General features: G+C 38.5%; 1 protein-coding gene across 3 annotated transcripts in view; it reads left to right on the plus strand.

Annotated features, from left to right (window-relative positions):
- Positions 1-11,693: 11,693 nt before the first annotated feature.
- The window catches only part of lrfn5a (leucine rich repeat and fibronectin type III domain containing 5a), a 126,116-nt gene continuing 115,307 nt past the window's right edge, over positions 11,694-22,502 (plus strand). For all 3 annotated transcript variants that reach the window (XM_044375850.1, XM_044375852.1, XM_044375854.1), the window contains exon 1: positions 11,694-12,682. The gene's annotated coding sequence lies outside the window, so the exon portion shown is untranslated. The remainder of the gene's footprint in view (positions 12,683-22,502) is intronic.

Here is a 22,502-nt window from a genome sequence, read left to right on the forward strand (position 1 = left end):
ACTGACTTGATAAAAATGCAAACATTTAAAGAAACATACCGTATTATCTCATGCAATCTTAATGAAATGTAAAGTAATGACACATCTTGACCCAAGAGAGACCTGCATTAGTGACAGTGCACACTATCTTTGCTTTGTTTCCATGTAGTATTTATTTTAAATGATTTAATGGTGTGTTACAATTTGTCTTTACATTCTACAGGCCATGTTTTGCACAGTAATGGTCTATCACCCACCCTGCAAGGGGTCCTTTAGAGACTCAAACCAAATCTTTTTCTCTCTTTCTTTTACCTTTTCTCTCTTACCCTTGTTTCTCTCTTGCAATGTGAATGTTTTGGGGCTTACAATACATCTGCCTTGCCCATATGAGCCTCTTAGAAACTCTAAATTTGTTGCTCATATCAGAGTGTAGACGCTGAGTTTATTAGTAATGCCAGCCTTGTTGTTGTTCGGCGCTGAACAAATAAGAGGCTTGCAGGGGAGGCTTATCTGTCAGGGTGCACACACACACACACGCACACACACACACACAAAGCCATGTGAGCATGCATGTAACCCCAGATAGTAACACATCTTTTGACACACACATAACATGCATTAATGAAGGCAAACTCACAAACACATTCACACACAAACTCTCTTTGGCCATGCTGAAGTGCAAATAAGTAAAAGACGGTCTCAGAGTGATTGTGGCCTTGTCTTGTTAGGTGCTGCGTGAATAAGAGGCTTCCAAGGAAGGCTTATCTGTTTGGCAGTACACACACTCTCTTGCTCACACACACACACACACACACACACACACACACACACACACACACACACACACACACACACACACATCTACACACTTTTAGAAGCCTTATCTGAGTCAGGGTAGATAACATTGCGAGGCAGAGAGTAAGGAGCAGATCTCACCATGAATGGAACATGTACCTGGCTTAGGAAAGTAGTCACACAGTCAAACACACACACATGCACGGTTCCCTAGGTTACGGAGCAGATGTTGTGACCTGAAGCACAGTCGCCCGACAAGGCGAACATGACTAACAACACTGTTTGCTTGGTGATATATATGCACCAAGAAAGGCATATGGCAGAGCTTGCTGATAACAAGACTAATGTTTGGGGAGAAATGCATCACGCTCAGATGATAGCAGTCTGTTGACAAAACAGTTAGAGCTCAATCTGTCAACTGCAATTGGTTAATATAAAAAAATAAAGTAGAATGATATTGATTAGTATCTAGGTTTGCTACATTTTGATAGTCAAAGTTGAACTGAAATTAACATTCTTTTTTTTTTTGCTAAGAAAGAGTATCCTTGGTGTTTGTTTTGACTTGTGTACTTATGTCGAAGTTGTAATTACCAAAAAGACAGTCAGTACAGGCAATTCCAGTGGTGCTATATCTGTTCAAAATAAAAAATATTACTTCCAACAGCCAAACAGGATGTTAACTCACTGGAGAGCAGGCATCTTGAGCTGTTACTTAGTCCCATCTGTGATTTGAGCACTCCTTATTTTACTTCATGTCATGATTTAATACATGGTATAACATACTGGGTGCTAAGGTTACAGAACTATCTGTTTCAGGGACTTTTCAAAGTCTGGTAAAAGAGATGTTAATGCTAGCTAGACCTCCTCTTTTCTATAATACAAACACAACACTGAGTGTGCAGCAGCTGGCAACTTAGCAGGTCTTGACATGAGTGAAAGGTAATGTCAAGTGGTAACAGGTGTTAACATTAGCAGGCTAGGCTAAGCAGCTTCCATTCAGAGAGTGGACGATAGCTACAATGTAGTAAAGGAACACATTGCTTTCATCACTAAAAATGCATAACCTACACTATGTGGACTTGGAAAAAGGGCCGAAGACATTTTATGTTTCAGTAACAAGGAAATCTCCATTTCTGTAATTTTGTTTTTTAACTTCCCGTCTACACCGCAGGTGGGGATATGTTACATTGTGTACATTGACATCTGGTGCTTTTGATCACCTTGCACCTGCATTTTAGCAAATATCTGACAGTTTTTCACCATAGACATAGTTACAGCAACACAAAGTAATGTGGACATGTGTTCCCAACTTTGAGATAATGTATTGTAGGCTGTGTGAACTGATCAGGACTAGAACTTTTTACTTGTATTTACTGTAGCCAGCAATAGCAACCAGAAGTTAAGAGAGAAAACAGACTGGAAAATGGGCAGGCTGCAAAAGGTCAATACATCATGACGTTCTCTAGTAAGTAGTGCACCATGGAAGTTTTCAGCTCATCTACTAGCAATGCTGGCCCTTAGATATCAGTCAACTGCTGTCAATGAGAAACACCCTCTCAGAGGCTTGAAGCTTAGTGACTGTTTCCACAAATACTTCAAAAAATGGTTTTATCGCCTTTTGAAAATTAAAAGGATATGCAAAATAACTGCAGTATCAGTGAGTGAAAGTGAGTGTTGCATGATGCAGGATTTTAGCTCTACTGTGCTGTTGCAAAGACAACTGCAAAGTTCTGCCTTATTCTCTCTCCCTCTCCCTCTGTGTGTGTGTGTACGTACGTGTCTGTGTGCGCGCACGCGCTTTAGTATGGAGAGAAAGTGTTTCTTAGCCTTATTATTCTAGAACAGAGCTGACTGTGTCAGAGCTGTCAGAACTTTGGCTGCAAATGAACCTCATACTTTAACTGTAGATGCTTCATGCACTATAGATGACTCAACCACATAAAAGGCCAACTTTAGTGTTAAGTGCTTCACCAGTGGAGGTATTTTTTTCATGTGGTTGCAGTTTAACAGATGATAGTTTTATTTTAATCCCTACAGTTGGAACATACTGATGTCTTTGCTATAGTCAGAAGTTCATACTGTCTGTTCTAAAGTAGGTTTTAACCTGCCTAAGTCGCTGGCTCCAACTGTCCAGACATCCATAAAAACAGCTTTAAGACACATACTGTTGTACTAATACACTCAAGGTTTCAGAGGAATTATCAGCATTATAACTGCATATAATCTAAATCATTTACCATTTAGTTTTAGGGCTGCAACAAATATCTCTTTTTGTCCCTTTTGTAGTGAAACTAGTTCCCTATAACTCAACATATTGTCAGCAAAAATGTTATCTTAGAGCAACAGAGCAAATGGTCTACTGAGCACACAGTAGACTCATGTTAACAGTAAAGCAAGATACCTTTCCTGGACAGCTGTAGGGTCCAATTCAGTGCTACATCAATCATACTGGAGTGTCTAGGACTCCAGTGCCAGCTAAATAGGTGGCTGATCATTTGCAAACAAATCACACAATCTTTCCTTTAGGGTTCAAATAAGAGTTATATCATGAAATAAAATATTGTGTTCAAACAGATTACCTCTTAAAATAAACTAGGAATCTAAAGCACCCACTTTAGGTCTAGTTTTAATCAGTTAGTTTCAGTGTAGTACTAGTCTGGTTCATTTAATTATTTCTTGATCAGCACCAATGCAGTGTTGATGTGACTGCAGCGCTGTCCATGGTGCTGAAGTGCTGTTCACTGATCATCTAGCATACTAGATATTTTAACTGCAGATGTAAAACCTCACTCACTCTTTACACAGTAGGTCTGTCTGTCTGTCTGTGGTGGCAGCCTGTCCAAGATGCTTAAATTACCTCTAGTTTTAGCTGCTATGCTGAATTTAATGAGGGTGAACACTCATTAACTTGAGTTCCACAACAGGATCAAATGAGGCCAATGAGGGATTACTCATTAGTCTGGCTTCCGTGTTAATGATATTCACTTTCGCCTAAAAACATTGAAGTGTATTACTTTAGTATGTTGTCAGTTATTTGAATATGCAATAATGCAACAACTGCAAAAGGCTATTCCTAGTGGGATGAAAACATCATGGTTACAGATTAGAGTCAAATAATGTGGTCAGAAATACCCTAAAGATTAACTTCTGAATAAAATCCTTGAATTGCAATGTTTCTTTTTCCATTTTCTCTCACCTTATACTGAGTCATTTGCTTGAAATGATATAATTACAATCCTATATATGTGGCCTGTAGTTATGAAAGTAATTAGGCACCTTCAAGTCTTGTAATTATATGTAACCTTGAGTCAATTTGGTGATATTCACGGGGCTACATTCACTTGATTAACTGTAGGTTATTGGTTATAGGCACAGTAATTGTTTAGTAAATGTAACATTGGATGAAAAATAAATGACCTGACTTGGCCAGCATTTCTATTACTAAACTTGACTTTGACCAGACAAATCAACATTATGCATAATATAACATACTGTTGTTCACTAAAGAGAAGCGCTTTCACCTTTGTGTTCTTAGTATTTGAGACACAATGATGCTTTCAGTTGATGCAAATGGGTTACAATTAATAAATGTAATCTGTATTTCTTCAAGTTTCTTCAAGGTCTCTCTTTTGGCATTGTTTGCCACAAGCTTGTGTCTAATAAAAAAATGATGATAGGATGACATACCCAATAGACATATATATATACATATACCAATACCAATACCACCAATTTCACACATGAAGTTCAGTTTACTTGTCATACTATTCAGCCTGTAAAAATAAACCTAATGATGTCATCAGGGTTACAAATTGGGGGTGCGGGGTTTGAAAGATATGGGCAAACAGTATAGCCAGGCAGGCGAAGTCTAACAAAAGATCCTATTCTGTTAAATTATGGGAAATGTAAGATCCAGCATTTCATTTAGAGCTTGACCCATACTTAGGACTAAAAGCCAAGATATCATTTTTAAAATCTGACTCTCATGACTCCCTCTTTCATGGTTCTGTCCTAGTCTGGCTCTATGTCTCTCCACCAGTCCACCAGATGCCCTCAGAATTTTTCCAAATGTAAGGAGAAGGATGGATAAGATATGTTGCAGATAATATTAAAGGACCACTTGAAATATTGTTGCTTTTTGCATTGAACCTTTGTTCAGACATTTTACTGCCTAGTTCGTCATACATGTGCTCAATTGGAAGAGCATACAGAACCGAAGTGAAATCTGAAATACTTTTGCCTTCACCCGGTTAAGAATGGTTTGTTTTATGACCAATTGTTGTGAGAATGTATTTCAGGATGCTTTCTCTGAGCTGCTAAGTTTTGTGCTTATCATGCAATTCACACTCCAAGTGGTGATGTATCATTTTTTGGGTAATGGAACAGATCTATGTTTTGGACTTCTAGGGTTGCATGTCTCTCAGATTATCTTGCAGCCCACTTAGCTCTGTAGCACAGAGTGTTTTTTGTTTGCATTTGGCCTTCTGGCATTTTAGGCCTTCTAGAGCCTACTTACTGTGTTTTTCTGGGTTTTTAGTTTCAGTTTGCCTTGTGTTTTTCCTCCTGTGTCCCCAGCCTGCTTTTCCCTCTACACTTCCCTCCACACCTGCCAAGCATCAGTCTTGTTAGCCCTGCCCTGCTCCCTGTGTCTTCCCCAGCTCCTTTCCTGTTTTTGTGTTCCACCTGCGCCTCATCCCTTCATCAGTTCAGTTTTTGTTGGATCCTTTGTTCTGCTCTGTTTGTTCTGTATAGTTCTGTTTCTGGTTTGCTTGGTACTGCCAGCTTTACTTTGCCTGCACAAACCGAGAATAAAAGTTATTCCCCAGCCTTCCTCTGCCTGCAGTCTCCGGCATTTGGGCCCACCTAATCCACTATTCCTAACACCCCCAACTTCATGGAGGTGCTGCAGTCAAAGTTTACTCTCTTAAACTTACAGTTTTTTTCACCAGTAACATGACTTGTGTGTTTTGATTAACAAACAATAATATCAAGTATAAGTGAAAGAATAATATACAGTATGTGTTGCAGTCCAAAACAACAGTTGATCTCCACTGGCATTTTTTGGGTCAAGTGTTTAGCTCACTGATAGCTGGATGTAGCCATCTAGTGAGGCCATCAGCACTTCTGTGAACATATCAGAACAATTACGTGGTGTAAATGTTATTCCTGAGGCCATTACACCCCACTAAAGGAAAATGAATGCCTATTTGAACCACAGGTAAGAGATGCAATTGAACAATTCGGGTGAAGCTTTAAGACATTGCTGAGTGTGTACTTTCCTGACCACTCATGTGTGTGCAAAAGGATTTCAGCCAATATGACCTGCTGCTGTCTGCAATAGCCATAACAGCTAATCAATAGCTTGATCCATAGTGACAGAAGGCTAAAGCTTCAGCAGCTTATGTTGATACTGACAGTACTTTTGTGCTCCCATCCACAGCTTTTGCCTCAATGGATAGAGTATGACACAAACACTACCAGGGTTGGGGATTTTATAGCTTTAGGGGCAGTCAATGATAAAAAAAAAAAAAAAAAAAAAATACTGCCTGACCAATCCAATTTTGGCTGGTAAAGGGAATTTAAAAGATAAGCTCTGAGGATTTCAGGCTGACGACTAGAAATAAATGGAAAACAATAATTAAATAACATGTACAGTCATTATCAGTAAAGCTGTATAAGATTCATCATAGTGTTAGGACAGGTTAAGAATATATTAGAAGGCTAATATGTTAAAGCAAATGTTTTGAAATGATAATAAAAACATCACAAGAATGTAGCTATCTTACACAACCTTACAGTACATCAGACCTTATCTTGAATTACTACATGTCTACCTTTCTGATCGCTGATCCAAGTCTCACTGAAGGGATTTCTATCCAGCCATCCAATTATTTCAGTCTTACCACTGTTACCAACATGGTCCCCAGATGATCAGACAATCAATGCACTGATCAGCACCACTGGAAGCCTACAGTTTTAGTGGTTTACGGTGTCAAGAGCATTGGCCAGTGACCAGTTGTGACACTGTGCTTGTTAAGAAAAGCCCTTGTTATACATTTTACAAACTGTGGGTTAGAATGATTTTTTTAGGGTTTATAAGGAATGAGGCTTTACTGGTGAGCTCTAGTAAATCTAATACCACAACACCACACCACCGAAATATAGGGCAAATTTTAGAAAGTGAAAGGGTTTGGGGCATTAAGTATGTGCTGAGTCTCTACTTTGAATTTAGTAATTATCTGCAGAGCAATCCTGTAAGCCAATAAGTCTATCCCATATAGTCCCCTATAAGATAACCTCCATATGTGTGAGCAGAATCCAAAGGGATAAGCTACTTCTGTATATTTTCCACAGATCTAGACTTATTCAATGCGGCTTTTAGAAGTACCATATGTTGTCTGATGGATTTTGTTTTACCTATCATCTTTAACTTGACTGACAACAGCCTCCAATATGAATAAATTAATGTACCAAAATGCGTGCTAATTCTTCAAGTAGATGTTCAGATATTTTACTAAAAACATTTGACTTGCATGTAGAGATAAAGCCAGGGGATGTCTTTTTTTGTTTGTTTTTTTTGATACAGGGAGGTGGAGCTAAACTGGCTAGCTCATTTGATCCTTTGCTATTAACCATCATGGAAACAGATGGAGCATCATATTTTTGTGTTTGTGTGTTCTTCATTTATCCATCCAAAAGAAAACAATGCATTAACTGCCTTTTAAAATTGTTAAATTGTTTTCTGTCTTTAAATAATATTTGATAATCTTTTATTTTTTTTAATTTGCCGTTGGAATGCTAAGGTTTTGTTTTAAACCAAAATAGACAATTTCACTTGCAATAAACTTAACAGCTTTTTCATCTGTGTAATCTATTAAAGTTGGATACCTTAATATTTCAGTCCTTGTTGATGATTTGGCACTACCCATGGTTACCATGGTAACTGTGAATGCGTTTCATAGTATATCACTTGTTGAGCAGCCACTTTGTCAGAAATACAACTGGTGTATCTGTTAACAATGCAACCAAACAACCTCATGTTGTCTCAGTGAAGTTGGTCAAAAATAATTGCAACCACAATCTCATTTCATGCTCCACATGGCATCGGCGGTTTACCACACAACAGCAGGACACAGTAAAGTTGGTCACCTTTCTGAGAAGTTGGAGGTGTGCAGCCTGTCGCCTGCTATACTTCATCTAACAGCTCACTGTGGCTGCTGCTTCTTTTTCCATTACCCCCTTACCTTTTTGATCAACAATAATGGTCAGCGCTAATTGCTGTTTCCTGTGGCTGCTCCACAATTAAAACCACCATGTGGTTCACCAGTTGAACACTTTTAAAGTGAAGCAGCAGCAGCTTGATGTTCCATGCCTGGTTTGCATTAGCAGTAACTTAATACTGTTGAAACTGTGTAAAGAGAGCGAACAGTAGACAGTGAGGCAGATAGCAATTGCGCTGGATTACATTCGTGCTTTGTTTTCCTGTGAATCCCTTGTGCTTAGGTAGGCAATCTGAACACAATTCAAAAAGTGAGTTTGACTTCATCGCAAGGATTATAACTTTGAGATTGTTTTTATTCTAAGTAATTTATCATATTTTAACTGTGTGCAGATGAATGTAATACATTTTCACCACAAATTTGTTGAAAAACTGTATTCAGTGGACATTTTTTGTGGTCAGTAAAACCATAAAAAACTGCATTCATTGTGATCATAAAGCGTCTCTTAACTTTAACAAAGTGGTATTCCAGAACTGATTATATGACTGAATGGCGACGCAACTTGGAAAAAAATTAGGCTTTAAATGGTTAACCAATTGTTGATTGCCCACATTAATGAGAAATGAATAGTGATTTCAGTAGGGAGCTCTCCAATCAGCCGCCTGACAAAGTCTCAATGACTTGAACAGCTGTTAAGAGCTAATCAATAAACTGATTGACAGCAGCAGTTGCCTGGAGGTTAGATTATGCTGGTTTATTGTCATGACCAATCATTCTGTGGTGGTGAGGTAACACTGATCATATATTACAGGATTTCCAGCTGTGTTTTGTTCAAATAAGCCCACATTGCAGAGAGAAATGATAAAATAATAAATTAAGTCTAAGTTGCTGATCTAACTGACTACACCTATTTTTATAGTCCCCCATGTGGCATGCAAAGACCAAGAATCAAGGTTGAATGTAGCATGCATATGTCATTTGTGTTTCTGTGGAAAATTTGCTCTCATTAAACACAAATCAAAATGAATCAAAACTAATCAAAATACCACTTATCACAACTTTAGGTCATGGGCTTCTGTAGAATAATAGATGTGTTTTATTATTATAGTTAGTTCTGAGTCACAGCAGAGGAATTTTGCAATTTAGCACCAGAAACTGTCCAACACATTTTATCCCATATGTGATACACAATTAAACTCCAGTTCTTTTGTCCAACATGGATTCATCAAATCACTATGTGTAGGCCCAGCATTGTCCAACACAAATCTAACTTGGCTGTTATTAAAGAATGGCATGCAGTACATTTATGCCACTTGTTAGATTCCCTTTAGTCTTTTAAGGTATTTGAACCATCAAACCGCTAATGATTTATACAGTATCATCCAAACCCAATTTCTGAATTCATACATGATACTGCACATCATTTGTAACTTCAAATCATATGATGTCAAATTTTGCTTTCACATATATTGATTAACTGGTGATGAAGAGGCCTTACCGACACTTTAAAGGTTAACGCCAACAAGATGATGGAATTCACTGGTCAGTGATCCCCTGCAATTGACAAAAGAAAGGTTGACAGAAATATATTCTACTTATATGATTTTATCCCACTATGAGGGTTAGGGTTCGAGGTTAGGGTGATTAGGGTGATACATAATACTAATACTTAGTAATAAGTGTTAGTATTGAAAAAAACATGCTCTTTGCACTTTGAGCATTGGTATTATATTTTCCTTGCTGGGAAATGGAAGGAGGGACATTTTTTGTTCACTTCTCCCTCCTTCCATATTCCCATCTGGTCCAGAGACCAGATGCAAACTGTTGACCTTTCAGTCTCTGCTTCAACAGACCACCACCAAGCTTATCAGTGCCCAGCAGAAACCCCATATCTCCAATTTTGTCTTTTATGGCACTGATAGTCACCCAGATGTTATGGCAGAGGCATCGGCTCAGTAAACCCTTGTGGACTCCTGCATCTGATGTCAGTTGCCACCTAAACTTAGAAAAAAAATGCAAAGATGTGGATACAATGTGAAACAATGGGTGATGAGAGGCAGAATATTCTTAGGTTATCAAAACTCTTGAAGGCATATTGATATATTGTTCCGTTCCCACACAGAATCAATCATCCATTTCTCCCAAAATCTAAATTCTCACACTGTATAGTTGTATTTCTTCCTCCCCACCTCTCTCACGTCTACCTTATATCATCCCCAACATATATTCTACGTGAGAAACAGATAAAGGGAGAGAGAGACAATAGCCCATACCACTCTCTCATCCTTTAGGACTTCATCCTCATTCACACAGAGAAACGCCTTCTCAGGGAAGAGGACAGATGGTTGAGAGAATGTATTTTAGGAGGTGATATATACATCTGGTGTTACGGTATTATTTAGTTCCAGATGGGCCAGAAAAGAATGGCAATCGCACTTTCTCCTCAATTTCTTGCACGGTCTGGTTTTATCTGCGTCGCGCGGAATGATTGATGAGCAGGGATGGCGAGATGGACATTCAGAACACACAATCTGACAAATGATGGGATAATCAATATCTAAGAAATGATGTGTGTAAATCTAACGTGAGCCCATGTACCGTCCAGCTGAACACGCAGGGTGTCGGCCACTACAGTGCGCCATACAGGGAATAAAAGGGTTTTCACCAACTTCAACGCAGCAGGCTTTCTTAAACTGCATCAAGCAGGACAGGGTTATCAAGGCGTACTCCGGAAATCAGGCAATGATTACTTCAAAATAAAAGCATCTGTATTTTTCGAGTTTGTCAAAGTGATGATGCAGGTTTGGCTTTGGGGTGAGGTGGGGCAGAGCCACAACACCAACCTAAATCTGGCTCTTGTTTGTGTGTGTCTCTCTCTTCTTTTTATAGACCAGATAGGCCCATAGCAATAGACATGGAGTAGATAATGTAGTTTTACTTCTCACAAACTATCCCTGTAGTTGATTGTTACATATACTGCAGTCGCTTAAGCCTCAAAGTCACTGGCTGTTCATATCAACAGGCAAAATTGTTTTTTAAATAAATGATAAATGATATCGTAAATTATAAAAGGCTTAAAACTCATTTTTGACATTAGACTCTTGTGTGAGAGATGGTAGGTACTGAGATTTAGTAATAATGTAGGGTATGCTCATTTCAGTTTCAGTTGATATTGCAATTTAGCAATGCATATTCCTAAACATATTCACAAGAGGTTTTACTGGAGGTGGGACAGTTGATCACTTCACCCGCTTGGTAATCCAGCCATGGCTAAATGTGGATCCTGTGATGTGTACATAGCATACTTTCTGAGAAGCAAGGGTAAAATAAAAATGAGCGCCCATAATGTCTGCACTACTGTAAATTTTGGGGTTCGGTTCATTTGTTTAGCCCAACGGTCACACCACAACTGACCAGCATTTTGAAACTATTTGGGCTAGCTGATCCAGACAGATGCAGGGGGACTCGAGCCATTCACATACTACTCTGATTGGAAATGAGGCAAAAATAAAACACAGATCCATGTTTTTCCATGTTTTATTTTTCCCTAATTTCCCACCATAATCTATATATCAATTTACAGATTATGATTCGGGGCCTGATACAAGAGTCTTATTTTGAAAAGAGCACCAGGAAGTGATGTTCCTTTAAGGTTTCAAACTTGACTGTTGTCATAATCGCTGCGCTATCTGGATTAACTGCGCAGGAGAAGCGACCGGCGAGGAGGACCGAGGATCAGCGGGACTGTACCGTTAAGCTTTCGGTGTGAGTGACCGGACAGACAGTTAACTCGTCTTTATCTTATTATTTTTTAATTCTAATTTAGTCTATTCTACTTTCGACTGCAGAGGAGACGCACATAGTCGAATAAACAGAGGGTGAGCGACATAAAGACTCAGAGACAGAAAGAGAGAGAGAGAGAGAGAGAGAGAGAGAGAGAGAGAGAGAGAGAGAGAGAGAGAGCCAGAAGCTCGCGACTGTGAAGTGAAGATCCAAAAATCCGTTGTTGAAAATGTTGGAAATTAATGGTCTCTATCAAACCAGGAAAACTATTATTTTTGAATTTTAGGAGTGTTCAATAACCAACAAACTCCACCTAACCCATGGGTAATTTTTAATGGAATAATTAAGACTTTTCCGCCCTTTTGCCTGGGATTTTTTTTTTTCTTGTAGTGGAATTCTTCCTCTTTCACCTGCGCGAGGACAGCGACCGGCGGGAAAGAAAGAGGGAAGGAGGCACTGCTGGGAAGAAGAGGAGAAAAAGAGAAGAAAAAGAAGCGGTTGAAGGGGAGGGGGTTGGAAGGGGGGGGATCATTTCAGTTTCTCTCGGATGGGATTCTTCCCTTACCCCGCGGATGGAGGGATGAAACCGGGAGAAAAAAACAGGGAGAGAGAAAGAGAGAGGAGGGAGAAGAAGAGGATGTAGTCGTCGGGCGCTGTGAGAATGCAAAACGGACGCACCCCTCTGGAAGACAGGATTGAACTATAAACCTATACGGAATTTACAGCCACCCAAAGGATATCACACATATTTACCTCGATATATACACATATGGGGCATATACTACTATTTGGAGCCTATTTGTGTGGAGTTACAACTGTAATCACATTCTAATTATGGGATTTGGAAAGATACTAATTGCGCCCTGACACTCGGTGATCGAAGGAACCATAACCCCCGGAAAGAGGTAAAGTTTTAACTGTTATATTTCTTTTATACGTGCAAAATGACGGCTCAGTTCTTTCCTTCCCTTGTCTATCTGTTTCTACTTGTTCTTTCTTTCTGGCTGCGTCTGTTTGAGCAGAGGAATGGTGGTTGTTCAGGGGTAAAAACGGGGCAGTGGTAGAGTTATTTCTACATTTTCTTGTATAGGCGTTTAGTCTGGATCCTGAAATGGGGCGGGAGGCAGGCAGTGAGGGTGTACTTGAGTAGCGGAGTGGGCTGAGGTAGAGAGAAGGAAGGAAAACCAGCACTGAGTACATTGCAAGGTCAAGAAATGAGTCCGGTACAAGTTATATAGAGGCTCTGTGTGTGTATGTGTGTGTGTGTGTGTGTGTGTGTGTGTGTGTGTGTGTGTGTGTGCGCGTGTGCGTGTGTGGGCACCCTCGCACCGGAGACCGAGGTCGGTGGACCCAGACGTAGGCTAGTTTCAGTAGGCTAAATTTCAGCAGCTCTGCACCCAGCTGAGTACTGTGAATAAACGCTTGTGTGTGAGTGTGTGTGTGTGTCTGTGTATGTGTGTACGAGCGCGCACGCAGAAGCGCTGCCAGAGAGAACGAGAACTTGTGTGTGTGTGTGTGTGTGCGCGCGCGCGTGTTGTGTGTCAGCAAGGCCCTTGTATGTTCATGTAGGCTACAGGATAATTTGAGAAGCCTGGGAGGACAATTAGGGCTCAAACGCAGAAAGCACTGCGCCTCTGCCCTTTTCTGCGCGCCACTACTGCACCTGTGTGAAAAGAGAGAGAGAGAGACAGTGTTCTGTGTTTGTGTGTAAGTGTGTTGGTTATGTGATGAGGTTATACAGCCTACTTTACCTATGCTGCTGTGAAATTTAAAATAAAAAAAACAGCACCAACAGTATAATATATGGATAGAAGATGCATGTGTTCGTGCGTTGTGTGTGCGCGTGCGCAACTGAACCCCAGCCCTATACCTTGTTGGAACAAAGCTAGATTATGATTGCTCGCGCATTGTCCGCCGTGTGTGTGTGTGTGTGTGCGTGTGTGTGTGTGTGTGTGCGCGCGCGCGCTTGACCGCATGTATAGTATCACGCCTCACTGGTCAGTTTCAAATGAAGATAGGTGTGTATGTATGCGTGCACGCGCGTGTCCTGACTGACAATACTGGATATGTGACACTAGTGATGGAATAGGAGAGAATCGCACAATTGTTAAAGTCCAACACATTGCAGTTCATTTGGGTTCCACTTTAAACAAAACAAAACAAAATATGGCGCTTTCTTTCAGTCGATATTAGGCATTCAAGGTTCTCCTATGAACTGATCTTGAATAAATGTAAGGTAATAATGTGTTTTATACTAACATGCTATAGTGAATTTATATTTAGAGCTCATCATGTTTTGTTAGTAGAAGCATTTTTTGAGCTGTTCTTGCAATAAGAGGTCTTTTAAACATGTCCTCTCGGAGCAGGAAACATGACAAATTTGGGATCTGGGAAAACACATCAAGGAGAATGACACCCATGTCTATAATGCTTTAAGTAAAGTAATGACATTTCTGAGGTATAGGCAGATATAATACATTACAAGCTGCTTATAGGTCACGATAAGTGGTCATTGTTTGTTTTAAGTAAAGTGAAAAAAAACATTAAAGCTGTGCAAGAACAACACAAAACACTAAAATTAATTGATTTGTTTAACAGGTCATAACAGACAATGAACTGAGAACTGGGTGATAAACTGAATGATGGACATTTACATTTCACTAATGCAATGTTTCTAAACACTTAATTGACTCAATTTATAGATAATACTTGAGACAATTTCTACTACTTTCTACTTTCTACTGTACCTGTAGCTGTATATTTTACTTTTATGTCAACATAAGTGACTCTTTAAAAACAACTTGGTAAAAAACAAAACTTGGTAAGTGATAAGTGATTATAATACATTATAAAATGATTAGAATGTATCACAAGTATGGGAATTATAACACACTATGATCCTTTCAAAGAATTGTCAGCAAATGACCATCAATTATGAAGTATTATGATACTTGACCTTACAAATCAATACAAAATTCTCTATAATGTGTTATGATTATTGTTATGAAGCATTATGGATATTTATGAGTGCTTATAACTATCATTATAAAGTGTAATAAGCGGAGTATAACACATTATAAGTATGTTTATAATGCATTATAGACGTGGGCGTCATAGAAAGTGTTACAAGAAAATCAATTGAAACTACTCTGTTCTTTGTCAACAATCTTTTGACAAAGTATATTACGGGTGAAAATTGGTTTAAAAAAAAGAAAAAAAACACACTAAAATGAAGAGACTTACACATATTTAAACATGCTGCATGAACATTTGTTTGTTATTGTGTTGTTTCTTTGCTCTGACCTGCCAAAAGACCATAGATGTGAATTAGTTTGAAGCTATAATCTGTCTGAGCTGCACACTGCTCCTTTTAAATAAAATAAATAAACATTTGCATTGATGTATCACTTACTTTATATGTTTTTCTCAATATTATAGTTTGTACAGCCCACACAAATCATTTGAAGCCTTTCAGAAACACAGAAAATCATTGAATCCTTATTTGATATATTTGCATTTTGGGTCTAGAATCTTGCTTGGTCCTTTGACTTCAACTTACTCTTGATGTGAATACTTGAAATATAGGAATTACTTAAGGAATGACTTAGGACACATGGCAGCATTAACACTTGCCCCAATACATTATTCTGGGTTATACTGAATGTTGCCAGCACCAACCAGGCTGAAACTGAAAGACTCATAAAAAAATAGTGAAGTGAAAGCAACTGGCTATGCGAAGTTTCTTCAAGTTCCATAAGCATGCATGATGTACATGATTTGAAATGGCATTTGGACATTAGCAACAATTGTATGCATTATTGTGGTCTTCTACCAAAGCTAATACCACCTGAAAACATGTTTTCCTGAACTGCACTTGCACTGAAAACAATATCCACTTTTTTTTTTTTTGTACCAGTGAATATCAAAGTGGGTTTTTTGACACTGAAATCCTTGCAGAGGGTACTTTGGGGTCATCACCAAATGAGAAGTTATTTAATTTACTGTGATTATAATGTACGATGAGAATCACTAAAAATGATCTAAAATTACCATTTTAATCAAACATTTTCCCGTTGAGGCTCTGTGGAGTTTAATGTGTCTCTAATTTAGAGAGACTTTGACATGTCAGCGTTTGAAAATTGCCCTTTTTATTCTCTTTGCCATCCAACTTTTGCTGGATTGGAGTTTCACTGGTTTGTACCGGTACAGTAGCTTGCATTGATTGATCAAGGCAATAAATTTATGCACACGAGCCACTCATGCTGGTGCTAATGGCCCGTGGATATGGAGGCATTATGCAAATGCTTCTCTGGTTCTAGAAAAAGAGTGTGGGTGAATGAACGAGGGAGAGAAACTGGTGATTTTCTGTCCATTTTAGTTGTGTTTAGTCTCCTATTTACGTCTAAAAGGAATGGTTTGCCATTCCATTAGCTTCAGGATGAATGGCAATGCATTTGTGTTACAGATTGTGTTTTGAGTTTTTAGCGGGAAATGTAAGACAAGAAAAGAAGAGGTTGTAACTTAAAGCTACTTCTGACTGTCACTTCATTTATGAAAGTGAATTTCCTTTACTGGTTAGTGCCAAATAAATAACATATGAAGTTGGACGAAACTTAAGGATAAACATCAGGTGCACTTGTATGACTTTTTGTGTGCGTTGCCATGTTTATAATGAAAGATCTTGTCATATACAAATACATTCCACAATGGCATGTATAGGGCAGGCTGAGGTGAGGCAGAAGCAACATATCTCTTATCCTCTACATCCCCCCTCTCATTATTTTTGTCTCTATTTCACCCTCACACCACCCAAAGAAAAGGAAAAATGTGTTGACTCTTGTCAGACTGTAGTAGAGGCGAGCAAAGAGGCTGTAAGGACTGTTCTTTATTCTTTATAGGGGCAAGGGGGGATTTTTACAATGCCCGTCTTTCTTCCTGCCCTCTGTTTATCTCTCTGCAGCTCTCTCTCTCTCTCTCTTTCTCTTTCTCTCTCTCTCTGTTTAGCTATCTGACAGAGGGCTGCAGGATCCTGTGGAGTGGGTGGTGGAGCTCTAATTCAATTTATTCTACTGCTCAGAGAAAGACAGAGAAAGCAGGAGAGAGAGAGAGAGAGAGAGGGAGAGAGAGAGAGAGAGAGAGAGAGAGAGAGAGAGAGGCAGTGAGAGAGAGATAGGGAGAGGGATAGAGACCACAGATGTTAGGGAACATTTCCTATTAGCAGTGGAGAGGCAGGCCTTATAAGAAGCTGGCTTGACGTTGTGACATCTGGATTGATTCTGCAGGTGACTGAAATGATGTGCGTGTGGCCATTACAGAAACAATGAAACAATATGTGTTTAAAAATGCCAGCAGTAAGTCTGAAGGTAGAAAACAAAGCCAGACCCTGTTTTATTTCTTCATTACTCACCTAACTATCAGCTGAAATACAGATGATTGACAGCTATTATTATGTTCACTCAACATGCAAAAGTAGTGATGAAAAGATCAGATATCGGTTGCTTACATTATCGTCATTGATTTTTTTTTTTTCCAAGCTACCATTCCTTTCCAAGGATTTAGAAAAAAAAGATTGCATGAAAAAAAAAACTTATGTGACTATAACTGACAGTTTGATACCTGACAATCTGGTCACAAATAATATTTCATTAACAGTAGATGCAGGCAACACTTCAGTGATTCTTCGTGGGCTGGCATCTCTAAGTAGTGGATGGCACAAAAAGCTTTTTGCAACTGAATGAAATCGAATCCAAAGTTGTTCTCATTGTTCCTCCTGAAGCTGAATTCCAGGAAGAACTCGGTGGGCTGCCATTGAATGTGAAGCCTTACACAGAATCATGGTGCTCTTTTTGATGTTAGTAGTGGTGGGTCAGGTAAAAGTGTTATCAATGAGTTTTGTCAGCACTGTCTCATTCTCTTTTGTAGCATCTGATATCCAGAATCAAATCTTTCTTATTCTCTTACACACCTAGCACAGGTCTGTTTTTATTTCACTTCATCTCTCAAAATGCAGCAGCCAGGCTTCTAAGTGCAGAGGAAAGGAGCTGTACTACCTCTATTTCAGCTTCCTTGCAGTGGTTTCCGTTTGAATTCAGTTAAACTTTACTTCATATCTTCAAGATCTGTGTTGAAATTCACATTATCTTGATACACTGAATAAATAAATATTCTGCCAAATCATATACAGAACAGTGATGAAAATATTTGCACATCCTTAAACACATTTACACCCTTAAATTCTAAAAAAAAGTAACAGTAAGACGTTGCTTTGTTGACATACAGGAGTTAGTGTTACGTTGGCACCGTTGTTAAAACACAGTGACTCTAAATAAATAGCATGTCTTTGCCAAGGCAGGATTAGTCTTTGCAGGCTGGTAGCTGTAGTTAAGTTCCTGCTTAAAATCCATTACATAGTCTTAAGTACATTAGAATAGATGTGTATGTTGTTGTTGATGTTGTTGTTGTTAATGTTCAGTGTCATTTTCTTAGAAATTTAGCTCATCTGCTGTGTCTTTGTACCAACTGCGACAAGTCATCTTTGTTGTCGATTTTATGTGGTAAATGCTATTTGGGTGCTTTTAGTTTCTCAGTTGTAGACAGTCTACATCAATAAACTTTCTTTCTGTCTTTCTTGCCTTGCTATGTCAGTTAAATTACTCTTTCACCCACATGACCCAACACCCACCCACCCACCTGCCCACCACCACCCCTTTCTCTTCACACAACTGCTGCTTCAAAACCACCTGTGACGTGTATGACACTGGATCTTACTTTAGGAGAGCAGTGGGAAGGATGTGTGTATGATAGAGTGAGGGTGAGGATTGGGTGACATGACAGATGTGAAACATGTTGGGTGATAATGAGCTGTTTTCAGGACAGATGACTGGGTAAATGTGGTACAATATAGACAGACTACTGGCTTAGTGCCTACGATTGAGCCATCGATCAAATAAAATATATTCAGATATATTCATAGCTGATAAACTAGAAATTCATGTTAACATCTGTCTCATGAACAATAAATAGGAAACAAAAAAAGGGAAAAACTTTATTTGTAGCACTTTTAAACAGCAGCTCCCAAACTTTTTGGCTTGTGACCCTTAAAAATGAAGCCACCATATGTCTGCTTGCTTGTGATCTTTCTTAACAGGTTACATTATGTCTGTTGATTTCAAAGGGTGCTTCTCAGACTGTTTAATTTCTTTAGAGGCAAAAGAACACAGTCATTCAGTCAACAAGAAAAAAATCTACGATTAGAGGAAAGTCTGAAAAAATAAACCTAAGTTTATGTAGCAAAATTTGTTCTTTTCTACTTTTCTATCTGTTTATCCTCTTAATACCGCCTAGATTTATTTTTATTTATCACCAGGTTGGGAACCATTGCTTTAAATCATCGTACATACAGTATGTGTCTGTACAGTCAGTTAAGAATTCTAAATTTAAACTCAGGCAAATGGGAAAAAATAGTATTACTCTTTCTTCCTTGGCTCTTTATAAAAGTCAGAAGAACTGACTGTACTGTTTTATATATTCTGTCTAGAGAAAGGCTGAGGATGTCTCTGCACTCAGTACGCTCAGTAGAGTTTGTTGCACTTACTAAACATACCACAGACCATGGAGTGGTTGCATCAAGTCATTGGCAGTTTCACTGTATATGGGGTATGTCATAATGATTTGGTCCTTTCATGGTCAGCTGATGTTTATGTAACATGTTTACATTGGCATTCAGCCCGATGTTTGTATGTAACCAGAACAGCTACAACATGTTGCCTGTATAAACTCTATGTGTATCAACAGTGTTAGAGATACATTAGCCAGTTTAAAATCTTGACTAATGAGTTGCACACACTTTGCATAAATATACTAATTAACATAAGTCATCTTATATTAACAAGTAGTGCCAGAAAACAGATAACATTTAGAGGAACTTGGAATTTTTCATGTGTACAGTCTTTTAAGCCTACACGGGACCCAAATTCACTGTCATCATAAGACTAATTATACATATTATACACATTTCAACACTGAGGGATTCCATCAGATGTGGTACTCAATGTATGAAACTGGCCCACACTTCATATAAACACTGTTTTAAATGGCACCATCCAACAGTACAGTAGCTCTTCTGAAAAAATCCCAAGGGTGAAACATGTGAAAAATCAGTTCTGTGGAAAGCTTTTTATAAATTGAGAGGGATGCTTTGTAGTATTGCCATTTGAAAAAAGAAGTAAAATTCACTTTATAGACAGCCATAGCAAGATCAGACCAGGGCACGCGCATTAAAATACTCTCCTCTTACACATCTATGATAACATTATCTGAACTAGAGTGCATTGAATTATTGTTTATCTTCCTTGTGTAAATGCATTCAGATATTACCTGCACTCCATGGCCTCCCATTTACAGTTACCACTACTTAACATTTACAGTATGCACCCTTACCTTTCTACCGCCTACAAAACAGCTGACAGACTTGCTGAGTTTGTGCAACTCTAGATGCCTGTAAGTCCTCAGCCTCCGGTAGCAAAGCATGCTGACAATGTGTGTGGTCTGTGTTTTTTGCAGAACTGCAATTGTATGTTGTACCAAACCAACACGTTATGTCCTGTGTGAATGGTTTTTATTTCAGTGTCTTGCAAAAAAAAAAAATCCCTTGAATGTTGTCACAATTTTATCTTTGAACTTGCTGTTAATTGCTTTATTACTCTAGGATGGCACTAAACCAGAGTATGCATCCAAAACACAGATCAGGGTGATAAGAAAATTTCTAAGCACCCGTATGGTTTTGTCTTTTGATTCCAGGCTTCTACACTACACCAACAAATTGCGTTGAACATCATTATTTGTGTGCTGTGCTGAATTAACTCTTAACTGCAAAGAATGTATTTCTTGATACAAAGTCATGAGAAAAATCAGCTATGAGGAGAAACAAACAACAACAAATACTTGGCAATTATAAAGCACCCCAATCCACTGCCAAACATTGCTGGAGAGCACTTAAATACAATGTGTTGAAAGATTTGGATAGAATACCTAAAAACAGTTAATTACTCTCCCTTCTGTTTTTTGTTGTCTTTTTGACAACATAGACTCCTAGAAGCTAACTCTTTAAAAAGCACCCAGTAAATATGACTATTGTACATATTAACCAATATTACATACACCGTACAACACTGCACTGATGGGCCAACTCTAGGTGCGATTTTACATATGTGTGTGTTTGTCTCCTCTAGAAAGTAATCCCCTAGGCCCTTTCCATAAATAACATTGCATTCTGAGTCAACTTGTCAGGTTAAATAAGGGTTAAAAACAATCAAGACCACCCCTGCTCTCTAAAGACTTAGTCATAATAGTTGGAGCATTAAGATAATGAATAAAGGGTTCTTTTAAGACATCAATGAGATTCAGTTTATTCACTACACACAATACATGTGGGCTTATCATGGTGAAGTTGGTGTAGATGTAAGACTTAGCCTATATCACAGTTTTGTGAAAGACATTGAGATTATGGACGGGGATTTGACTTCTTACATATTTGACTTCTTATATATTGAATTGTACTCTATATATTAATGTTTTAACTTAGATATGTGTAATGTAGACTTTTGATTTATGGAGCCACTGTAGAAGACTGCATAAGTAAACTATGTTTTGACACTTTATTAGTGGAAGTGGTCCCACATGATTGGTCTTTTAGGCATTAAAGACAGTAAGTCTATAGAGAAACTCTTGCATGCAGTAGAGCTCAACACAAATATTACTAACATGAGACTCGGGGCCCCATGTGATGTATTGCAACAGCATGTGATAATCTCCTGATTGCACCTAACACATCTTCTTTTGTGTTAACTGCTATTCTGGATGTGACATCAGGTATAAATGGAAATGCTTGACTCTGTTCATTGTCCATTAGTCTACACAGACTTTTTGGCCCACTTATAAGTGAGAATAAAACTCCGAAAGACAGTTTCCATCTGTGAATCCATTACTATCACAGAATTTCAATGACACTCCCATTGGGAAAAAATGGGTCACTGCAGTAGCAGCAGCAGCAGCAGAGAAGAACCTATAGATAAGCAAAGCACAAATACAGTGAAGAAATGTTACAATAGATAAAGTAAGATAAAACATCTATTGTCATTAAATATCAATGAAACAATACATTTTCTTTGTAGTCTATCACTCTGCTGCTGCTTGCAGGAGACATTTAAGGACCATGGAGAGCTCTATGTATCCACTGTTTGTGTTGCAGAGTAAATCAGCACCATGGACAGCTCAGTCTGCAGCAGTTCAGTATCACATACAGTTCCATGTGATCATTGACTGACAAAATCTCAAATTCAAAACATCAGCAATAATAGATTATGATGGATTGTGCACTTTACTTTGTCCATCCAGTTAATCTATATGTCATTTTTCATTTTCCCAGCTATCTTAAGTATATTTGCAATGTTGATCTTTTTGAGAAGTGATGCATTGTTTTTGCAGTGAAAGTTGGTGCTTCCATTTCCTTCTTGTCAGTCAAGTTGCCAACTGATTGAGGATGTAACAACATTTTGTATTTTGTGTTACTATTTAATCTAAGTCTCTGAATTTAATACACATTTGAAATTGAAATTAAAACCATTATAATGAAAGGTAACTCTTTGTTGTATTGGAAATGTATGAAGTTGTGACACCACTCTTGAAGATCAAATCGTGAATTTCACCTACTGATGCATGTCACTC

The sequence above is a fragment of the Thunnus albacares genome, chromosome 15 (assembly GCF_914725855.1).
Source record: "Thunnus albacares chromosome 15, fThuAlb1.1, whole genome shotgun sequence".
Classification (NCBI taxonomy): Eukaryota; Metazoa; Chordata; class Actinopteri; order Scombriformes; family Scombridae; genus Thunnus; species Thunnus albacares.